The following is a 20,478-nucleotide window of genomic DNA, read 5'->3' on the forward strand; positions in this document are numbered from 1 at the left end:
TGGCTTATTTTATGATTTTGAGTTCTGTTCAACATGTTTGATTCATTTTAGCCACTACCCCTTTTATCCGTGGCCTGGCTATCTTCAGTGCAGTTGTGCTGGGTGCTCACCATCATCTCCTTCTCCAACCTCAGGGTTTGAAGACTGATATTTACACATTTTAGTCAATTGAACTTTTGATTTGTATCACTCTTCTTTCTGCCAAATGGAGAAAGCAAAAGTTATACCGTAAATTGCTGTTCACAAACTTTTAACTAAGGTTATGTATAAAAACTTCTCATAACTTTGTTCCTGTATAGACCACTGCATTCATTTTGCAACATAGGAAAATACACATAAACAATAGACTTTCAGCAAAGGTGTATATACAGAGAGAAACCATTTGTGATATATATATATATATATATATATATATATATATATATATATACAGAGAAGAGATGGGGGCTCACAACACATGGAATCCAGGAAAGGGAGTGGGAATAGTGATAACAGAAGAGTAGGTATAAGTGGGGGGGAAAGTTATAGGGGGAACCAATCGCAATGATTGACACATAACCATACACCCCTCTCTAGGGAGAAGAACAACATAAAACATGGGGGATGGGAGATGGCGGTCAGTGTAAGTACTAAAATAATAATAATTTATAATCTATCAAGGGGGTATGAGGGTGGTGGTGAGGAGAAGGGAAAAATGAGGAGCTGATACCAGGCTTCAATAGAAAGTATGTGTCGAGAAATGAATGAAGGCAACATGTGTACAAACATGCCTGATGCAATCAATGGATGGATTGTAATAAGGGTTGTAAGAGTCCCAGCAAAATGATCATTTAATTAAAAGGAAGAAAAAAAAAGAATTGCAATGGGGGTTCCAGGTTGGGGAGAGCTATGTCATCGCACCAAAGAGAAGACATCATAAAGTGTTGGGTATGTGTTGTGAAGCAGTCCCAAGAATCATCTGTGAGAAGAACGTCAGATTGTTACTATTTTAGAAACTATGACATTTAAGTAAACATTTTCATCTAATGAGTTTTATCTTCTTTGTATGATACCTATTTGTTTCCTACCTCTTAGTGGAGGATTTAAAAAAGGACTTTTCTTGAAAAATAAGACCACTGTAGTTTATATAACTGGATTAATTCCATGCAATCTTAGTTTTAAAATGAAAAGGTCAGTGGAAAAGAGGCAGGCTTTATTGAGAAGCTATAGATCAGTTAGGTCTGTGAAGACAAACTGATACCAAAAACTATGTTATAGAAGAGGGTTTATAACATTTTATTCCTTGAGATGCTACATAAATTTTTCTTTAAAAATAACAATTCAATAAGAATATAATCAAATATGTTATGAAGCGGTGCAAAATAAAGCCCAGCTAATATGACTAACTGAATTAAAATCTTAAAATTAATATAGTAAAATTTGTAGTGAAAAAAACATCTTTTCTAGATATTTATAGAAAAGGAAAGCTTACTGCAGTGAAGGCGTGAGACTAACTACAGCAACTCACTGCTTCATACCGAACGCGGTATTCTTTCTTCATTAGTAACTTTACTCCTAGCGAGAAAGGCTGTGTCATAGTGTATATCAAGTGGTCTTTGAGTTTTTCTCTAATCATTCGTATAGCTCAGCTTCTCCGATTATTTTAATTTAGTGAAAATATAAAACCCTGATGCAAACCTTTACTGATTTACTCATAATCCCATTCTTCTCCTTAGTCTATGTTCAATTGCCTGCCGTTCTATATATATGTGACCAGGGTGAACCAGTCCCTGAAAAGGACATTGTGCTCGAGCAGAATTACAAAGAATTCCAATTTGTCGCAGGCGATCATGAATGCAATTCTGATTCTTAGCTATATATAAGTAAGCACATCGGCAATTAAAGTTTTACTTTTATGGGATGTGGGGATTAATCTTATAAAACTCACTCCCCTCAAGTCTATCTGACTCATAGCAGACAGAGTAGAACTGCTTCTGATGTCTAAGACTACAGCGGCTTACAGGAGTAGAAAGCCTCATCTTACTGCCGCTGATTGGCTGATGGGTTCCAATGGTCGACATTGTATTAGCAGCTCACCTCATTACTCACAAACCATCAGGTCTCCTCCTGTAGGAATTGCTAACAGTTATTATTTTTAGTAAAGAGGATGTGATAGAGATATTGAGCTTTAGAAAACATTGTAGGGGGACAGAGAAAAAAATATAAAATTGTTGTCTGAGTTCAAGGTATAAAATAGTGTCCTGTCACATATTTACTATAATAAACATGACATAGCTATTTATCAAACCAATTTTATTTTCCTCATAGGTTCTTAATCATAATATTTTATCCCTTATCTTTCCAGATACGTGTCATGTGATTGAGTTCTTACCAGCTCAATGTGACTGTATATGAATAATGATATATACACATTTTAGGCTTGAATGCTAAATGTTCCTTGTGATTCCCTATATCCTACTACCCATTGGCCCATTACAGAGAACCCCAAGCACCTAGAGGCCTGCAGTATCACAATGTGGAAGGGTTCTTGGTTTTGGAATTATATTGAAAGATGTCTAATGAATACTTCAACGGTTCCATGCATGGAAAATATAATACCGTATCGACTTGTGCTGAAGAAGATTTGGAGGTGTTTCCGCTGACCCACCAGCTCTCAACCTGTGGGTTACGACCCCTTTGGGGTTGAATGGCCCTTTCAAAGGGGTCCTACTATTCATAACAGTAGCAAAGTCAGTTGAGAAATAGCAATGAACATAATTTTATGGTTGGGGGTCACCACAATATGAGGAACTGTATTAAAGGGTTGAGGCATTAGGAAGGTCGAGAACCACTGCTCTAACCATTAGTCCACTTTAATGGATATAGAAATTGGTATTTAAATTGGGAGATCCTATTTAAAAGCTTCAAGTGTGCATGACTCAGTTGAGAGGTAGTAATGGTCAAGGGACAGCAGAAATAGGAAGACTGTAGCTCAAGTGTAGTGCATATGGGTCATGAGACCTTAGCCCTAGAGTCAGTTATTAAATTTATGAGATTGGTAGTATATTGAAGCAACTCTGATGGCATAGTGAGCCACACACTATGGGCTGTTAACGACAAGTGGAGAAGCTAAAAACGGAGATTCTACTGTAGCAATTTTCTGCCTTGGAAATCCATAGGGACAGTTCGACTCTGCGATCTAGGGTGACTGAAGTCAGAATTGAAGTCACTTGGGTGATATATTTTAATGTTTGGAGCTTTCTTGTCAAAGTATCATAAAAAAGAGATACAGTTGAGAAATATCTGATTTCAAAGACATGGAAGAATAAAGGGGGAAATCTGAAGATCAAGGGACTGAGTGCATAGGGAGACCAAATGTTTTCCTGGAAGCAAAATAGTGAGACAATAGACAAAAATAAATCTTTAATATCCATAGTAACTTTTCTGTTGAAGAAATGCCAAAAATCTATGTAATAGTGTTACCTTCATACTGAGTGCATTTTGAAACAGTATCAAAGCAATCACCATTAATTTGGTTAAACAATTTAATGTTATACTTTATGTTTGGACAAGAAATTTGTATGTGATTACTGCTACTTGAACTTATTGGATGAAAAGTAGCCTAAGGTTTTTAATTAAGAAAAAAGTTGTATCACAAAGAAACAAGAAATGCAAACACATGCCTCACAGAAAACAAAATACCCCAAACATATCTGTTTTAAAGTATTTACAGTGTAAGATATGGAAAAATAATAATAGTTTATAAATGAGCAAGGGTTCATGAGGGAGGGGGCAGTGGGGAGAGAGGGGGAAATGAGGAGCTGATTCCAAAGGCTTAAGTAGAAAGCAAATGTTTTGAGAATGATGCGAATAAATGTACAAATGTGCTTAACACAATGGATTATGATGTGTTGTATGATCCCCCAATTAAATCCCCACAAATGGACCAATAGGTAACATAATGATAAATCAGAGAAAAGATTAATGTTTCAAAGATGTTGTCTTGCTGTGATTCACAATCAATTCTAGTGGAGGCAGGGAATTGAGAGACCAAAGGAGGCATTACATTGGGTAAATCTGCTGCATGAGGTCTTTGCAAAGTGTTGAAAAGTAAAGATGTTATGTTGAGTGTTCAGGTGTGACTGACACAAGCCATGGTATATTTCATTACTTCATGTGTATGAAAAAGTTGAACGTTGACTGTGGAAGACCCAAGAAAAATCAATACATTTGAACTATGGTCCTGGTGAAGAACATTGACAATGCCACAGAGTGCCAAATGAACAAATGCCTCTGTCTTGGAAGAAGAGCAGCCAAAATACTCCTGAGAGGCAAGGGTTGAGGCTTCATTGCAAGTGGTTTGGACATGTCGTCAGGAGAAATCAGACTGTGGAGAAGGACAGCATACCTGGTAGAGTAGGGGACAGTGAAAAAGAGGAACATCCTTAACAAGATGCTTTGACAAAGAGGTGTCAACCATTGCCTGAACATTAAGAACATTTGTGAGGATAGTGCAAGACTGGCATTTGTTTCCTTCTGTTGTATACAGGGTCACTACAAGCTACAACCAACTCAATGACATGTCACAACAATAACAGCATATACGCTCTAAAGGCTAAACTATCCAATTCCCATTATACATATGGCTATGAATCGTTTAAACATATTTTCTATTGCAAACAGGCACAAATCATCACCAAGCATCTGTACTGCATTTTAATACAAGCTTTAAAGGAATCTCTATAGTGTTAAATTTTTGAAATGTGGAGGTCATTGTAAAACCAGCTGAGTCTGACCAATACACTGGCTTGGTGACCCTCACAATCCACGCTCACATTGGTTTCACTTTACTCACCTAGAAGACAAAGACAAATAATAGCTGCATAAATGACTGAATTCATGTGGAGACTATGTGCTGAAATGTTAAAATAAAAAAAAAACAGTAAATAAGAGTAAGAATAGTATACTGCCAATAACCATAAAAGCAAGGAGAAAAGATAGAGAGAACATATCTACTAATCTAATATTGTATATTACTCCAGATTTCCCCAAAGCAACAGGGAAATTGAATTATAGCTGTGTCTAATGACTGGTATCCTTGGCTTAGTAATGAATTATTTCTTTAACAAAACTGAATTTGTTTTTTCCCCTCTATTCCCATGATGTCCTGGATTGTGGGGTCTTCCTTACACTTTGTTGCCATGTTAGAGAAGGCTGGTGATGGAGTGGGCTGAGCAATGAACTGCTACCCACAGACGTCAGTGGTTTGTTCCTACCAGTCTCTCCGCAGGAGAAAGATGAAGCTTTCTATTATGGATAAATTCTCAGAAACCCAAAAGGTCAGTCAGACCTCATCCTATAGAGTCACTGTGAGTCTGAATCAACTCAATGCCAGTGAATTTGGAATGTATATTATAGTGCCATTAGGAGTTAGAATTGACTCAAGGTCCCTTGATTTGCTTTTGAATTTGAAGGAGTTCTTGTAATGCAATGACTAAAGAACTCCACAACCCAAAAGGCCAGCAGTTAGACCCCACTAGCTGCTCAACAGAAGGAAGTTATGACAGTGTGTTTTATTAAAGATTGCAGGCTTAGAAATAAGTTCTACTTTTTCTGTTGGATTGCTATGAGTCAGAATGAACTTGACAATAATGGGTTTGGTATGGGTTTTGTTAGGTTGGATAAAATTAAAAGAAATGCTTTCATCTTTACTAAATTAGACCATTTATAGCAATAGGAAAGGAAGAACTAACTGGGACATTTTAGCCGTATGACAAATGAGTAGAGCCTACATAAATTAGACTGAGAAATTAGGCAGCTGTGTGGACATGCGACTCTTGAATGGAGTTCTTTTCAATTTCCTGTTTCAGTGAGTGTGAGTTGATTCTCTAGTTCGTAGTAGAGAAATCATGGCAATAGGACTGAGCAGAGAATGAAATCAAGTGTGTTTCCCTCTTTTGATCGTTTCATGAGCATTTTCTTGTCATCTTATTACATTCCTAACACAAAACAACAGCAACATTGATATTCATATTATTGCTTAATTAATATTACATATGACTTTTTTAGGCATGATGTTAGTTCTCAGAGTTTGCTTTTATCTCTAAAAACAAAGCCCCAAACACATTTTCCAAATAAATTTTGATGTTGTAGTATCAAAACATAAGTATTAATTAATAGTTATTTTCAGGGCACTATAGGAGACTGGACGTTGCTCACTCATCTAAACAAACTAGGAAGTAGTTTGGGAGATTTTTATTATGTCACAACTGAATTTAAGGCACGATATACAAAATGACCGAAGGAGATAATGGAAGTAAATGATCGTCCAGTAAGATTAGTCAAGAGTTTTCCTCAAGATGCTACAATGAAGGAAGATTGGATCTAAATAGTATGCCGACTCCTTTCCACTTGCTTCACTGCTCTTCCTTGAGTGTGAGCTGCCTGCTGCAGTTCTGAGATACTCATAACACTGTATGCAGAAGGCTTTGGGTCGACCTAGGTTTTTTTCTGGTTTTGCCATCTATAATGAATGTATCTACTAGATTTCTCATTTACTATTAAAGATTATATTCATTCATTAGTGTGCTAGGTGGGAAGTGTTACCTGATCAAACTAAGCTGATAAAATTTGTAACTTCCTAGATTAGATCTATGCATTTGGTTTCCCTTTTATTTTCTTTTTAGGCCCTAATTATTCAAGGACAACAAAATAGTTCTGATTCATTTTGAATACATAAGTACTGGTGGAACACATGGAAACTATAAAGCTGATAACACCTTTTATTGTGAGTTTTGCTTTTTAAGAAACAAAGTAGTTTAGAGGTGAGAAAAATCCAGCTATATATATATATATATATAAATTCATTCTTCACAATAGCTGATGCTGAAGACTATTATTACCTGCATTCTATGGATGGCAGAAAGCAAGGCAGTGAGTCCATCATCTAAGGCGGTAGAAATGAACTTCAGATCTATATCTGTCTGACCCCTACACTGTATGTGACTTCTACACTCCTACACTTACTTCCACAATATAGTTAAAATAGCTAATATTTTATATTGTCATACAGTTTGAAAATTATTTTTTAGCGATTCTCAAATTTAATTGACACAGTATTTCTTTGAGGAAAGCGTTAGAAGATTGAGGGTCTTTTATGTAATTTGCTGAAAATATCACTGCCTTGGATCGGAGGTTGAGATTAAAGTCTAAGTAGAGTTTACTAAGACATCTTTATTTCTCTGCCTCTCAATCAGCACTACACAGAGACTTTTTAATCACATCATGCACATGCACACATGTATATATTCCCAGCGGCCTTATACAAATCAAGAATTCTTCATCATTACAAAAGGAGTGGATGCAAACACCAAGCTAATGAGATTTGAACTGAGAACAAACATTATCGGGATAGCTATATAGTCTGGCTAAATAAAAGCAACACAGGGAATTATAAGAGGTCTTGCCCAGGAACTTCAAAGGAAAACCCCCGTCCCTATTAAGAGCTTTTAATGCAGTCTTATCCGAAACAGAATGCCCGCCATGGGAATTTGCTATGCCACGCTCATTCACATTGCTGCCCACTAGTCACTCTCAGACACAAGGAAAAAAAATAATGGAAATTTCAGGTGTTAAATTAGCCACCCTGGGGCACCTCTATATATTCCCTTGAATGCAGTAAAGGAAATATATGGAATGTGACAAAGAAAATTAATTAAAATGAGCAATAAAGGCTGCCAAGTTCAAACAAACTGTGGCCCCGAGCACATACCAATCCTATACCTGCAGGCCAGACTTCATGAAATCCAGACAACTTAGAGCATGATTTCATACTTTAATGGGAAATGTAGTCTTTCACATTTCTGAGATACTTAAAAACCTGAACTGACCACTTTGCATTTGAAAATTTTAAGGAGGAAAATGTATTGAAGTCTTTAAGCCTTCTTCTCAACAAATACTGCAGTGATTGATTGATTTATTTGCCATTCCAGTTTGGGATTTTCCAACAAGAATTCTTTAAGTGATTCAAAATTAATATTGTCTTTATTGCCCTATGAAAATGGACATTCTTCTTAGGGCTCTTGGCAAGAGGTATTATTCATAAATTTCAACATTAGCTTAGATCTTTTTTTCCAGTCTGATTTTATGAATGCTATTTTAATCTTCTTCTTTTCTCCATAGTATTTTCACATCTACTGCTCAGAAATGGCCACAGGCACCATCTTTATTATGGTAATGTACACGCAAACATATTTCTTTGCACCATATAGTAGCGAATGCGGTTGTAGACATCCATCAATTACTCTATACTTCGATCTTCCATGTAAACTATTTACAAATTCCCCCTATTTACCTCAGCTCCTGCCCTCTGATGCTCCACTAGCCATTTAGGGTAAGCTGACAGCCCTCCAGCGGCAGTGTCTGTCATTCTGTTGAGTGAGAAAGTATCGCTGAGCTGTCACTTTCAAGACTGTTTCTGTGCATGAATGAAACCACATTTATATTGATCAAAGTGACGGGTTTGCAGAATCGAATAACCTGAAACATCCATATAATTTATGGCTTGTTACGTTGCGTGATAAACAGGCATTTTAATTAAGGTTGAGATTGAATCTTTTAAATGTTCCTGTCTGAATTTTATCACTCACAACAGATAAGATGAAGAAAGAAGCAACTTGACCAACACATTCTGTACAGGTGTCAAAGGTGCAAGTGTTTATACTGTTTATGTGCCATGAGACTGTTAAATAATTTATCAAGAGGTCCTATAAACTCATAAATGCTATCTGCAGAAAGCCTCACTGCAGAGTAACTCCTTTCCTCCTCTTTTTTCAAGTTCCCGAGACCAGACTCATAGTTTCTTAAAGGCATAGGTGGGGACATGGGGAATGAAGAGTAATTCCTATACATATGGTTTTGGGGTTTACTTTGAATAGAACCATCAAAACTAAAAGGACTCAGTTTCTAATCAAAAAGCTCAAAAAGTTAGTGACTCTAACCCACCTCACTGCACTTCAAGAGGAAGAGTTGGCAATTTGCTTCTATAAAGATCACACACTACCCACTACGATTGAGTAATTTCTAAGTAAAACTGCTACATAGGATTTCAAAAACTATAAATATTAATTGAAGCATATGGCCTCATTTTTCAAATGGGTTTTGATTGATGAATTTAAACCATGGACCTTGCAGTTCTCAGGTCAAAGCAGGCTTCTGAGCTACATTTCTACTCTGTCCCATGAGGCTGTTATGACAGGTTCAATTGATAACACCGACCAATAGTAATGATATATATAAACGAAACTCCAAACTCACTGCCATTGAGTCGATGCCAACTCAGAGTAACCCTTTAGGAGAGGGAGGAACTGTCCCTATGGAAGGTAACTGTTCACAGGAATAGGTAACCCTGTGTCAGAGGAAACCAGCCTCTCACAACCAAAGGGTCCATAGGCAAAGTTGTATGCCAATAATATATAAAGGCTATAGTAAAGTCAAAGAAGATAGAGAGAATAAAATAAAGGAGTCAGACACATTTCATAGTAGCATGCTCAACTCTGGGATGGCAATGACCTCAGCAGCCAGGTCTGTGCAGGGAAAGGGAATATATTTCCAGTCTCGGCATATATACGCTTTCAGGGACATTCATGCCTCCCTGATTACATCATAATGGGAAGGGGTTTTACAACCAGAGGGGTCAAGCTAAGGGTATACATTCAATCAGAAGGGGCAGCACTAAGGGTACACATGGAAGAAGATGGGCGGATCCTAAGTTCAAGATCGCAGCCTCACCTTGGTCCTCCTTAAGTTGGTTTGCCTTGTCTCTGGGCTCTCCTTCAGGGAAACAAGCCATTATCCTTAAGAGCTGGGAGTAGGTTCTACTTAGGGTGGGACAGACTATAGAGTGTGATTGCTCTAGATGGCTGATACACTCAAGGAGATAACCTGTAAGCAGCTGACCTGCCAAGTGTAGTCACCCACTGCCTAGACCCTGAATACAATATAGGGGACAACCTGGGGGAAACCCTTCCACATTCCACAATTACCCCTTTTGTTTCATGAATTAAAGTCAAAAGGACTACCAGGGCAACTTTTGATACGTTGAAAGCTGTCAAGGCAAAATCAATGACAATAAATTTGAGCTATGGCAAATATTTTTGAGTCCAGGCTTGGGGACATGGGGCGGTAAAGCCCCTAGCAGCCCGTCCACTATCGGGGCAAGGTATCAGAGGGCTTGGATGACATGGTGGAAGAATTAGCACCAGGATGTCTGCTTCTGTAGGGAGATAAAATCAACCATGTGCTCACTTTAAGGCAGCATAGCTGTTAGGGGGAATTCTGTGGGAATGATTTTTAAAGCAGGATAAAGTACTTGGACTTCATCTCTAACTTAACCAAAGTGGTGGTTCTCCCCCGTGGAATACACGCTTTCTAGATTCCCTCTGCTGTAAGTTAGGGAATATCGTCTTAGTCATATTTCCCTCAGTTAGGTTTTTCATATGCCCCCTTTCTGTAGCTATAGAAGCTACATGGTTTCTTTTGATATCTTTTATCTTCCCATCGAAGCAGCATGAGACTGCGTGCATCAACATTATGATGAACAGCCTCAGACTAGAACTTAAGCGATGTGAAATATGTGGAACCCAAGCACGTGGGTCCAATCCCCCTATGCCATCTACCAATTGTTTAATCATGCCAGAGCTAGGGATGTCTTAAGTCTATCTTTGAATGTATAGAAAAGATCCTTTTTAGTTGATGAACATCCAATGAAATATTTCCCTTAAACTCTTGAAAATGTTTTCTAATCAAATCCTAATTATGTAAGGTTACATGTATAAAATGGAACATTCTAATACAATTTAACATCAAAGGATATTGAAAATACACATTCTGATCTTCCAATAAATATAGTCCAATTGTTTTTTACACAAAAATGTTCAGTTATGATAGAGTTTTAGAGTGTCTGTCTGAAAACTGTTTGGGCCGGGTGCAGACCATCTAGCTGCTTCCCCCAGCTCTCCCAAAAGATAGCCTGCTGGACTGTGTGGCCCCTTCCCCAAGCCTCTCAGGGCCAGAGGTAGACTGTGTAGTCCCTGCCTCCAGCGTTCCAAGGAGCTTATCTCTCCAGGCTGGGTCTGTACAGCCCCTTCCCTAAGTGTTCCGGGATGATTTACTCACAGACCACATCTTGACTCAGACCCTACAGCTGCAGCACCAGAAGGCCCTCCTTCCCCTTACCAGTACATCCATCCTCGGCTCAAGTCCTATATATGCCCCACTGCCTCATTGCCAGGCACGATTTCCCTGACATAACTCATTGGGTCTCAGAACTCACCTGGGGGCTCAAGATGCCCCCGTCCTTCTCTGCTTTCCCTTCCCTCCCAGGAGTTCTTTCCCAGCCCCAGTAAAATCTTTCTCAACTCTGTTCCACTCCTCCATCTCCAGCCTCTCATCTTGGTGCCGAAAGACCCAGGACCGACAGGAGGGGCCTCTGTGCTGGCCTGGCCTTCCTGTGGCCAGTACACAGCCTTGTCCTCCATCTTTAACCTCTCAGGAACATCAGCAATGGTGGAAATGATGATGAGTGTCAGGATGACAGCAATTGACATTCTCACGAGTCTGCTAGGTCTTCTTGATGCTTTGGGTAACTTCAGCAACAGGACAGGGCTCTCTGGGGCTGTTTCCACAACTCCCAGATCACAGCACCAGCTTCCTTTCTTCTGGCCCTTGCTGGCTGAAAAGAACTCTATCTCCTTTGCCTGTGAAAATATAAACAAACAGCCTTTGGGCTGTAAGCAACCTGGATCCCAGACCATTGCTCTCTTTCCACCAGATCTTCTCAGGATCAGCTATCTCTGTAGGGGTAAAAACATGTTTATCTGCACTAAGGTAGAGCTTTTAGTAGGGAGAAAAATTTTTGAGTTAAAAAGACTAAATAAAGTTTTTCATGTATAGACTCACCCTTTGTCTCCCACTTCTGTTTTAATAAATAAGATTTTAGAGTACCATCTGCCCATTCAACAAGGACCTGGCCTTGAGGGTAGGTAGGGATTTCTGTTACGTGATAAGTACAAAGCCTGTGAAACCCCTGGCTTGTGTAAGCAGAGCCATCGTCCATTTACAGATGTGTTGGAGTGTCTATCACAGTGAAACAGGACAGTCAATGGCTGATGACATGCTTTGCCGATTCACCGGTCATGGCTGACGCCCATAAAAATAACTGACCAATGTCAGAGTGCAGATCTGACTTCAGCTTCCCTGCTTCAAAAGAAGAACGTGCCTGTACTGTATACAAGGCATCACTGAATATACTGATAGACCCCTTTACATCTTTGATTAGCAGAATGAGAGCAAACACTTCTGTTTTCTGAGCAGAAGGATAAGTTTGAAAGAGTTGAGGGGAAGGAGCCCAATAGCCTGCTGTGCCGTTACTGGAGTTGTCTGTAAAGTAAGTGGTGGCTTGCTCAAGCTGCTTGTGGGATGAGACGAAGATGCATGGAGTTCGTTTTAGGAAGGCCCAGAGCTATCCTGGAGGATAATGACAATCTAATTTTCCATAAACTTCCACTTGCACTATCTGAAAATCTAGAAGATTCCAAAAGAGTTTTTATCTGAGCTGGGTCCATGGCAAAATTATGATTAATGGATCATACCCACACACATGTTGGCAGTGATATTGGCCTTTAGCAATCAGCTGACTAAGTGAAGGGGGGCCTGGTTGGAGGGTCCACATGAGCTGTACAATCAAATTAATGGCTCTTAAATCTATGAGCATATGCCAATTACCAGATTTCTTCTTAATTACAAACACAGAGGAACTCCATTAGGTGAGAGTTTCTTCCTTACAACCTTCTTTTATCAGCTCTTGAACTAGCTCATGCAAAATGTGCACTTTCCCTTTAAGAAGGAACCACTGTTCCACCCATATCGGGTCATTGGACTTCCAAGACGGTCTACTGGGTGCTGGCCTCATAACAGCATTCCTGATTAAAAGATGTGGATTTTCTAATCCACAACACTTCTATTTAGAAGCAACCTTGATTTGGAGGATGACCCTGTTATTTTTTCCGAGGTTTCTCCCTTTATATCCAACGTTCCTTCTCCTGTTGAAATCAGAGGTAGTGAGCACAGCTACAGGCTTGATTAAACCTGACTGCCTTTCAAACCCATTATCCTGTAGGATTTTATGACTGCTGTATTTTTTCCTGGATAACGTCTTCTAGTCCCTGTATGTTGGAATCATGATGCCGTTTTGAAAATAGTGGCCACTCATTAGACCATTGTTGGTGTCTCATGCTTGGGACCTTAGCTCCAGAATTAAAAATTCCTAAAAGCTTTTCTTTCCCAATCTCTAAATCCATGTGGGGACACTTTTGCTTGACCATGATGGCATCTCCAAATATTCCATGACCCATGAGGTCAGAGTGCTCAGAAGTTTGTTCCCAACTGGCTTCCCTTTTACTGAGAGAAATGTACAGAAGCAACATTAACCACCCTGGCGGTAATCCTGAGCGTGGGTCGGGGTAAAAGTTAACTGTCAGAAGTGGTAACCCCGAGCCACATTCAGAATTACACTGCAGAGAAGTCCCTTAACAAAATTACTGACATAATTAGACCGCCAGAGAGATTAAAGTTTATCATACCTGAAATGTCTACTAGAGAGATTAAAATGAGTAATTTCTTAAGAATTACAAACCTACAATATAAGACAACGAATTTTATACAAAACAATGTACCGTATTAGGTACAAAATTACTGACATAATTAGATTGCCAGAAGGGTATTAATTGACTTATGCAATCTACTTTCTTTATTGACTAAGGTACTTCAGATTTGATCACTATCCTAATTTCTCTTTCATAATCCGGATCAAGAAGTCCAGTAGCAATCTGAACTCCTTGAGAATTTAGGTTGGACTTTCCTAATAAGTGCCCTATAGTTCTTTTTAGGCAGAAGACTCCAAATACCAGTTTTGGGCTTCATTACAACTGTTTTCTTTTCCTCACAACTTTTAATAACTACGGTACCAATTTGAATGCCTTGGGGACTTCCTAGGAGAGGCTCCCAAGATTCCATTTTAACAAGCTGCTGGGCACTCTTTAACCTTTCTTTGGCTAGTTGACTTTACATCCACATGGGCTCAGCTCTGGAAGGCAGCTTCTGGACCCACCCCCTGCTGTGGGTTGTTGCCCACACTCCTTTTGAAAATGTCCAGATTTAACACAACAAAATGTCAGATCTCTCTCGCGGGAGAGGTATACATCAGTGCTTGGCTCCACATGAGAAAGAATTCACGCCAAAGCCTGGTTTGTGATCCAAGTGAGTTTTATGAAAGGTAAAAGAAGCTTCAGGTTTGCACAGGCACCTCAGGGCACTTCACACCCACACATGGAGTCCGAGCCAGAGGAGATTGCTGTAGGACCTCTGAGAAGCAGCTCTGGATTTTGGCTTTTCAGGTCCTCCTCTGGGAGGCATGTTCGATGATCCTGGCCGACCCCATTGGCTCAATTGAATTCACCAGGCCCAAATGGGCCAATCCAGGTATAACACCCACCTAGGTGTCCCACCCCTTCCTGGCCCGAAGTCCACACCTCTGATCATGCGCAATGGATGCCCCTGTCCCTATGCTAGCTACTTAACAAAAAATTTCCTTTAGGTTCAGTTTCTAAATTTTCCACTCTGCTACTTCTCTCTCTACTTTTGAAAGCAAGGACTTGCTTGCTGGCATTGTTCAATAGCCTCAATTTTAGTTTTAGAATTAGCTTCCTCTAATCCTTTATCAACTTTATGCCTTAGGAGGCCACCGTCCCCCAAGGGCATAGAGGCTTTGGCCTTGAGGTTTTGTTTAGAATTGGAGGCCTTAGATAGCAAATCAGTTCCTGCTTCTTCATCTTTCCCTAAAGTCTCATCACCTAATTCATACTCATTTAAAGAGACTTTAGCTTGCTTTTCGAATTTGGATAGCTCACACAAGACTTCTCACTAGACTGATAATCCTCTTTCTCTCCCTCTTGCAAATGTTGTACAACCATCTTAGCTTGAGCCCACAGAGAACAGCTTCTAAGGGGATACCCAGCCCCTTTCTGTGCACGTACTTTTAAGTTTGTACCAACTTCCTCCCACGTTCCTAGATCTAAAGTTCCTCCCTCTGGGAAGCATGGATTATACTTTTTTACTACCTGTAGGAAACCCTGCATCTTTCTGTTTGTTACTTTTACACCCTGCTTTTGCAGTAGGTGGATGAGCATAATAGCATATGTTTCAGGTTTACTTTTACCTTGCCCTATTGTCCTCTTTAAAATTCTTATGCTATTATAATCACTATTTCTACTACTTATATGCCAATTCCCCAACAGATCTTCACTTCAAATAATTTCCCGGATTCCCTCTATGTCCCATGGGGTTACCCAACCCTTGCATGGGCTAATTTCTCCTCTGGGAGACATTCCCTGTCCCAGTTTGGGTGCCATATTGTGGGGTACCAGCCCCCAAGTTGAATGGGTCAAGGGGCTGTTGTGTCAGACTATAGAGTGTGATTGCTCTAGATGACTTTTACACTCAGGGAGATAACCTCTAAACAGCTGACCTCCAAGTGTAAAATCACCCACCATGTGTGAGCAAGCAGCATCCTAGGCCCTGCATACAATATGGGAGACAACCTGGGGAAAACCTTTTGCATTCCACAACCCTGTCTTTTCCCCTTGGTTTCCAACTGCTGACCTTGTAGGTAGCACCTCCATGCATAACCACCATAGCCTTTTCTAAAGTGTCTGCACATGGAACAATTTGTCTCCAAACCACTGTGATACCTATCTAATGTATCAACTGTGCCACAAATGGTGAACTGGAGCAGAGTACTCGAATGCATTAAAGCAGTGATTTCAAAAAATGTCTTCCTTCACTGGCTACTGTGAGATTTGACCTGTTTAGGCCGAGTTCAGGGGCTGAAGCAGTGGAGAAAGCTGTTTGTGTATTCTTGATGGAATATTTGAAAGCTTGGAGAGCTTGGATCAGAGAACATGTTTTAACTATGAGTGCTATGGAAGAATATGCTGAAATGTTTATCTTTAGCTGTTTTTGAGAGGCAAGAGTGGGGATACATTTAGTTTATAGATGCAGTAAAGATATGAATACAATACGCACACTATTTTCATGAATCTGGTATAGTAGAACTAGAATTTTATAGAAGGGTGAATTATCGAAAATTTAAGTGAGGGCTATTTAATAGAGAAAGTTGTACCTTCTATAACAGCAAAAAAGAACATTACGGCTTGATCAAATGTCATTGATGAATAATTTAAACAAAATTAAACGAACAGAAACAACAAGAGTTCACAGGGTCTCAGAGATCGTCAATCTTCATATTAATAGATAGATCAATATTTCTCCCCAGAAGCAGCTGGCTGTTGTGAACAGCCAACCTTGGAATTAGGACTCAAACCCTTAAAATGACAATGTTACCAAGACTCCTAAATAAAACAAATAGCTATGTGCCCATTTTTTAAAAAGATGAGCCAACAGAAGGCAGGGACTATCGAACAATATCACTAACATCATGTGCAAGAACATTTTTGGAAAGATAATTCAACAACATTTGCAGCAGTACACTGACAGGGGGCTACCAGGAATATAACTGGATTCAGAAGATTATGTGTCATGGTGGTTATAATTACTAATATCAAATGGATGTTGGTTAGGCAAAGAATGCCAAAAAGTTATTTGTGTGTGTTTTATTAATTATGCAAAGGTATTGGACTGCATAAGTCACTACGAACTAAGGATAGAGTTAAGAGTAACAGAAATTCAGTACATATCATTGTGCTCATGTAGAATATTTATGTGGACGAAGAGTCAGTCATTCGAAAGGAACACAGAAATGCAGCTCGGTTTAAGGTCAAAGAAAGGAAAGTGTCAGAGCTGTACCTTTTCACCATACTTATTCAATCTGTATGCCAAGCAGATAATCTGAGGACCTGGCCTATATGAAGAAGAACCTGACATCAGGATTAGAGGAAGGTTTGTTAACAACCTGCAATATGCAGATGACAAAACTTTACATGCTCAAAGTGAGGACTGGGGGCATTCTCCATACAGGTTCATGAAGGTCCAGATGGATCACTCAGAGACAGTGCAGGGAGTGGTGGTTCCCTGAGGGTACAGAAGGAGAGAGGGGTGAGGGGAAGGTAGAGGGAAGGGGATCAGATAGAACTGATGATTTGATAACACCATCCAATTGGTGGGGTTACTGAACAACAGAATTTTATGTGAACGGGTGTATTGCAATGTGTAAGATACATCAATAAAACTATTATCAAAACAAAGCAAAAGATCAAGGACTGCAGCCTTTGGTAAAGAATCCAATTCTGTGTAATGAAAACCCAAAACCTTTACCACTGGTCCAACGACAAAATTATAACAAACAGAGAAATGATTGAAGTTTTCAAGGATTTAATTTTACTTGGATTAACAATCAATTATCATGGAAGGAACACTCAAGAAATCAAAGGACATGTGGTATATACTCAAGTATAAGCCAACCTGAATATCAGCTGAAGTACCTAATTTTACCACAAAAACTGCATTTAAAATGTGCTGAAAAACTTGGCTTATACTTGAGTATATACAGTACATACTTCACTGGGCACATGTGCTGTACAAAAGCTCTTCAAAGTGTTGAAAAGCAGTGATATCATTGTCAGCTTAAGAATGTGTCTGATCCAAGTAGTAGTATTTTCAATTTTCTCATATGAACGAGAAAGTTGGTTGATGAATAAGGAATCAGTGAAGAATGAATGCATTTGAATTATGTTGTTGGTGAAGAACATTGAAATTACCATGGTGTGCCAAGAGATCAATCATTTTGTCTTGAAATAAGTAAAGCCAAAATGCTCCTTAGAAGGGAGGATAAAGAGGCATTGTCTCACGTACGTGGGGTGGGACATATCATCAGGAGAGGTGTCTCCCTGGAAAATAACATATGCTTTGTAAAGTGGAGTATTAAGAAAAGAGAGTATCAAGGAGATGGATTGAGGCAGTAGCTCTAACAATGGGCTCAACATAGCAACCATTGTCTGGAAAAGTTCCGGATGAAACCATCTTCTCTTATGCAGAGGATCGTTATGAGCTGGAACCGACCGGGTGCCACTTAACAGCAACAACAAGTACAAACACAAACTGATATTTATTGTACTATAATTTCTAACTAGTTAAAAATGCCTTATCTGCCACAATACACGTGTGTTTATTCGTTTGTATTCAAATGAAAAAGAGTGCTTGCTTAACATATTCCTTATATGGACATTCACTGCACAAATATGGAAGTCTGTTCTCACCTCTTCTTAACACTTTTTCCCCTCTTTTCACTATTGTTTTGTTTTGAAAAAACATTTCTATTTCCTGAAAACATATTATCTGTTACCGTTTAATGGGTTATCAATAGTATTTTAGTTCTGAACATTTTTTATGCGAGGTAACCACCAACAAAAAGCAATAAATATCATATAAATGTCGATATGTATAACCTGTAGGAGATTTCATTGTCTGTGAGCCTGTCTCATTGCAAGATCAGAATACAATCATTGGAAACTTATTTTAATTGCAATTTAAGTTGAAGGCATTTTAATATTTTTGCTTTAGTTATTTCATAGTGATTTACAAAATAAGTCACAGTACCTAAAAATACATATTTATTTAACTTTAAACTCTCCATGCAGCTGATTCTACAACCCTTTAGCCCCACTTCAAGCATCTAATAACGGTTTCATAAATTCATTGGGGAAAAAATTGTGTATATCTTTTCGCACTCGTCTGTTTATTAATCACTAGAGTCCAAGTTTTAAAACTGTAATTTACATAAGTATTACCATTAATTGTGTACTCTTTCGATGTTTGTAATGACTAATTAGTTAGAAATTAATCATGGATTTTGGACTGACATTGTACAACTGTTAGTATCATATGCTGTTGCTGTTAGGTTCCATTGAGTTGGCTCCAACCCATAGTGACCCTGTGCACAACAGAACTAAGCATTGCACCGTCCTGTGGCATCCTCATAACTGTTCTTATGCCTGAGTCCATTGTTGATGCCTCTCTGTCAAAGCATCTCATTGAGGACCTTCCTTATTTACAATGTCATTCCTCTTTACCAGAATGATGTTCTACTCTAGGGACTGGTCTATAGTATCACAGAGACTGGAGTTATTCCTAGCAGATTTATTTGTTCTAACAGATTTTTTAGAATAGATTTTTCATGTATGAGCTCTACCAAAACTTTAAAAGCTATTTTAAAATGGTTTTGTGTAAGATAATTTCCTGAGTATAAATTTTATAAAATGTTCTTTACTTAACTATCATTTCTGAAAATAAACACTAAAACACTATCAGTTTATTGATTCATCAAATATCTTAATTTTGAAATGTTAATAAGTTTACCAGCTCAATTAAATGAGTTCGATTGCAAATCCCATGATTCTGTGATTTGGACTAACTCTAGGGCATTTAATTTTGGAGTTATATTTGCACCCTTCATCACAGTGTTTTCTTATTTTCTGCACCCAACTTACTTTGATGGCTTGCTAACAGCTCCACCATCAGCTTTTTAAGCTTTTTACTCCCCAATATATCCAATTATTCACTCTGACACATCTTGGCTTGTCAGGAATTTGACAAGACAGTTGACCTCTGCAACTGTATGAATGACCTTGGTTCATCCCCTGTCCCATCTTTCCTTTGGTTAAGGTGGCATGTGGGTAAGAGATAAGAGCCAGCCCATCCGACAGATAGGCTGCTCAGCTGTCAGTGAATGGGGATGGTAATGGCTTCAGGAAACCTGAGCACCTGTCTTCAAATGGGGCTGGAGTGAAGCCATATAATGAGGTGACACAGCAGAATATTGGAGACAATACGGGATTTGATGCCGTGATTGCTGTGATACATTCACTTTTCACTGCAAAGGAGTTGTAGGAATTGAGTTGTCTCATTTTTGCTGACAGTTCACGTCAATCCGCATCAGCATATTGATGCAAGTATTTGTGCTGACAGTCAACTTCTAAAGCCGTAATAGAGGTTTCTAGTGACTATCAAAGTGGTGTGCAATACAAAAGAAGTGCAAGAGGCTCTGGGACAAAAGAATACATATAGGGGTGATTTTTCATTGTGGTAGTCTAAATAATAAGAGCAGTTTGATGGAATCTAAGAATTGGTGTTGAGAGCTATCCCAGTCCAGTGATGGATAATGTATTAGTCAGCTTGGGCTACAATAGCAAAATATACTACAAATCAAAACAATGCAATCCATAGTTTGCAGAGGGAAATTTCAAAGTATTTTGTTTGGAATAAATATGTGTAGCCATCATTAGATCTCTTGTAGCACCACTTTGTGACTCACCACTGAATTCCCATGAATAAGTTCAGTATCTACTATTTCTTAATATTAATTTGGACTAAATTCATATTTCTTAATTTTGTATAAGAAATTCATTTGGGAAAAAAATTCAGGAGACA

This window comes from Tenrec ecaudatus, chromosome 14 (assembly GCF_050624435.1).
Source record: "Tenrec ecaudatus isolate mTenEca1 chromosome 14, mTenEca1.hap1, whole genome shotgun sequence".
NCBI lineage: Eukaryota > Metazoa > Chordata > Mammalia > Afrosoricida > Tenrecidae > Tenrec > Tenrec ecaudatus.